At 41.7% G+C, this 4,265-nt stretch overlaps 1 long non-coding RNA gene across 2 annotated transcripts in view; it reads left to right on the top strand.

Annotated features, from left to right (window-relative positions):
- LOC105482454 (uncharacterized) overlaps nucleotides 1-3,242 on the top strand; it is a 23,284-nt gene extending 20,042 nt beyond the window's left edge. For both annotated transcript variants that reach the window (XR_987615.2, XR_011623161.1), the window contains exon 6: nucleotides 3,069-3,242. This is a non-coding gene — a long non-coding RNA (uncharacterized lncRNA). The remainder of the gene's footprint in view (nucleotides 1-3,068) is intronic.
- The last annotated feature ends 1,023 nt before the right edge of the window (nucleotides 3,243-4,265 follow it).

A 4,265-nucleotide genomic window follows, 5' to 3' on the forward strand; every position in this document is an offset into this window, starting at 1 on the left:
GGGGAAAAACAATAAATGAAGACATAAATATTTAAAATAACTTTCTTATAGAAGAGAGAAGGAATGAAGGAAAAGATGAGTATCAGGGAGGGGATGGGGCCAGGAGAGGTGGCAGTATCTATTAGGAATGTTATCTGGTAATTTTTTTTTTTTTTTTTTTTTTTTTTTTTTTTTTGAGACGGAGTCTTGCTCTGTCGCCCAGGCTGGAGTGCAGTGGCCGGATCTCAGCTCACTGCAAGCTCCGCCTCCCGGGTTTACGCCGTTCTCCTGCCTCAGCCTCCCGAGTAGCTGGGACTACAGGCGCCCGCCACCTCGACCGGCTAGTTTTTTTGTATTTTTTAGTAGAGACGGGGTTTCACCGTGTTAGCCGGGATCGTCTCTCGATCTCCTGGCCTCGTGATCCGCCCGTCTCGGCCTCCCAAAGTGCTGGGATTACAGGCTTGAGCCACCGCGCCCGGCCTCTGGTAATTTTTAAAAGTTGAAAGTCACATGGATTTTTTTTTAGCCTGCAATGAATTATCATTGTCAAAATGATTCTGTCAAAATATTGATCAACCTTTTCATAATTATGGAAAGAAGGATATGTCACCCAAATATGCATCTCCAAGTATCTTTGTCTTTTCAATACAAATATTTGCATAAAGCAGTTACACAGGATTAATGAGTCTAGAGATCTAATGTACAACATGAGGACTATAGTTAATATTGTATTACAGATGGGTAATTTGCCAAAAGAGTAGATTTGAGATACTCTTAGCATACACACACACACACACACAAGCGTGCATGTACGTGAAAGGTAACTCTATGAGATAGATGATGGATATATTAATTTGCTTGACTAATTATTTCACTAGGTATATGTATATCAAGGTAGGTATATAAACCATCATGTTGTACACCTTAAATATATACAATTAAAACTTAGCATAAATATTAACTTATCCAAAATCATTTACATTTTAGTTCTTTTAGATCCAGCTGGATGGAATGTGCTTACGCTGCTGATCAGAACAGGCATTTTGACATGGGGGTTGAAGGCATGACATTTTCCTCGGCCATTTGTCAATCCTATCAAAATGCTGCATCAAAATAAAGAAACACCATTTTTTATTGCCTAGTAATATTTCAAACAAACATCCCTGACACTGCATGCCCCTCACCCTCAGCCTTACGCTGTCTGTGCCTTTCCCCTGCCCTCACCCCCACATCAAAATAACAATATACCATTGTAAAAACAGTTTCATTTTTAAAATTAAACACTTTTCACCAGAGACGTATGGATATCCCTAATCTTCAACCCAGTGCCCCCCAACATCCCATTCCTCACACTCACTCCCACCACAATGAAGGCAAGAGGCCCAAGGAAAAGTTGGGTGTCCCAAACAGGGTGAGACAGCAGGTGGCCACATTAAGGGGAAATTGTAGCAGCCTGTTTTGGTGCCCTGTGTCCCATCCTCTTGACTCACCTCTGATTTTGGTCACAGCTGCAGTAAACAGTTCCTGCTAGTTCAGATACGCCTATGGAGCCCACCCCGCACCCTCACCTTAGTCTCCACATCTTGCCTCAAATCATTCACTGAACTCCCAGGAGCCCACCAGGCCCTTACAAAACACAGCCTGGACGTACAAGACAATTAACACTCCTAGGGCAACCCCAACCAATGGATGGACAGAACTGGTGGTGGATGATGAATGCCCCAGGGTTTCATCCAACAGAGAGACAATTCTGAGAGGCTACCTACTCAGAGACCCACACTACTCAGAGATCCAGGTGGACTTGTACTTCTATCACCTGGATAACTCACCTGTATATCAGTTTTCCCTATTTCCTAATCTACCTCTCTCCACTCCCTTATTTCCTGGGGTCACCCCTCCTCCAAACCTTTGATTCAGGCTCAACTTTCAGGAGAACTCAAACTATCTTGGTAACTTTTTTCAAAACATACACATTTAGTGTCAGTTGTTTGATTAACGGTGTTAGCTCTGAAGGCTAAGTCAAAACTAATCTACATCAAAATGACCAGGCTAGGCTGGGTGCGCTGGTTTACGCCTGTAATCCCAGCACTTTGGGAGGCCGAGGCGGGCCAGTCACTTGAGACCAGGAGTTTGAGAGCAGCCTGGCCAACATGGCAAAACCCCATCTCTGCTAAAAATACAAAAAAGTAGCCAGGTGTGGTGGTGTGCACCTGTAGTCCCAGCTACTCAGGAGGCTGGGAGAATCGCTTGAACCTGGGAGGCGGAGATTGCAGTGAGCCAAGATGGTGCCATTGCACATCAGCCTGGGCAACAGAGTGAGACTCCATCTTAAAAAAAAAATCAAGTTGAAAGGCCAAAAAATTATGGACTCATATGGAAAGGTCTTATTTGTAAGATGTTAGGGGTTTGGGGTGTGTGTGTGTGTGTGTGTGTGTGTGTGTGTATTAAGCTAGAAAACACTAGTCATTTTCTGCAGTGCAGTATCACTATGACCTTAAGAAAAATCCAATATATATATTTTTTTGAGACGGAGTCTTGCTCTGTTGCCCAGGCTGGAGTGCAGTGGCATGATCTTGGCTCACTGCAACCTCTGCCTCCCAGGTTCAAGTGATTCTTCTGCCTCAGCCTCCCGAGTAGTTGGGACTACAGGTGCCCGCCACCACAACCAGTTTTTTTGTATTTTTAGTAGAGATGGGGTTTTACCATGTTGGCCAGGATAGTCTTGATCTCTTGACCTTGTGATCCACCCACCTCAGCCTCCCAAAGTGCTGGGATTACAGGCATGCGCCACCGTGCCTGGCCTCCAATACGATTTTTATGTTGCTCGATGATTCACATCAGCCTACGGACATATAAAGTAAATCCCGCAGTAAGATTGTCTCTCGCACTCTGTGTGTGTGTGTGCACATGTGTGTGTGTAAAAGAGAGAGAGAGAGAGAGAGAGAGCATGTATAGATACTACTAGTGTAGGTTTAGTATTAGGGCAGGGTTTGTTTAAAAAGACAACTGAAAGTTTTAATACAAGTCATAAAAAGAAGCAAATAATATATTGAAAGAGGACTTAAGCATTATCTCATTCTATTTTATAGGTGAGGAAGCTGAAGCCCAGAGAGGATAAGAAGCATGCTGAAAGCATCACAGAGGAATAATAGTAAAATGGGGACCAAGAAACCATTGATTTTGACTCCAAGTCCAGTGATCTTCCCATTATACCATACAACAAATTATTTCAAATGTAATAAAGAAGCCTGTTATTTAAATGACTGGTGATATTGATGATGATAATAATAATAATAGCATGTATTGAATGCTTACTGCGTGCTCCTAAATGCTTTACCTACACAATTTCATTTAGCTCTCACAACTGTGCTGTAGGTACTCTTACCACTCCCATTTTGCAGATGAGAAACTGAGGCTCAGAAGGATTGTGTAACCTCCCCTGTCATAGGACTGGTAAGCAACAGAACCAGGCCTCAAACTCAGCCAATCTGGCTCTAGAACTTACTTTTAATGCCCACGTTCAAGTGAAAATTCATCACATAATTCTTGCATTTTATACATGTATATTCTTACCTATATGTGAAAGTCAGCATCTTTAAGGCAACAGAAAAAAGTTTTAAAGTATAATTAACTTCTCCACTTTCACAGGGAACTAGAGCATTGATGTTGCCATTCTGGAAAAAGGCCAGAGCTGAACCGCCATGGCAGATGGCGCTTGTCACGGCCAGCTCTGAGATGGTAATGCTGGCCAGCCACACTCTCTGTCTGGGAAAGGGGCTGTGCTCTTTCTTCTTCTTCCTCTTCTCACAAACCCCAAAGATTCCTGAATTTCATTAGAAGAGATGCCTCCTTTAATACCTACTTAATATCTGATGCCTACAGTGGCTACTTCATGGGGATCTCCTTTGATGAACAACTGCCAAAAATGGCATGTTATCAAGACAAAAACACAGTCAAACTTAAAAAGAAATGTGTTCTCCAGGTTCACCAGTATCAGATAGTTATAGTTATATGACTACTTTGTAACCACATGGATTAGATTCTCAAAGAACAATAATTATCATAGATTCCATATAGTTATTTAAACCATACATCTGAAATAGAAAATACACAAATATCTCTGAAGTCTATTATAAACATATGTTAAGGGGGAAGAAAGCAAAAAGTATAATCTTTTTAACCATATTACAAGCCACTAAAAGAACACAACTATACTACTCAAAATAGAAATGTAGCAATTATCAGAAAAAAACAAACTTTGAACATGTATATAAAAAGGAAAAGTT

This window comes from Macaca nemestrina, chromosome 5 (genome assembly GCF_043159975.1).
Source record: "Macaca nemestrina isolate mMacNem1 chromosome 5, mMacNem.hap1, whole genome shotgun sequence".
In the NCBI taxonomy this organism is placed as follows: domain Eukaryota; kingdom Metazoa; phylum Chordata; class Mammalia; order Primates; family Cercopithecidae; genus Macaca; species Macaca nemestrina.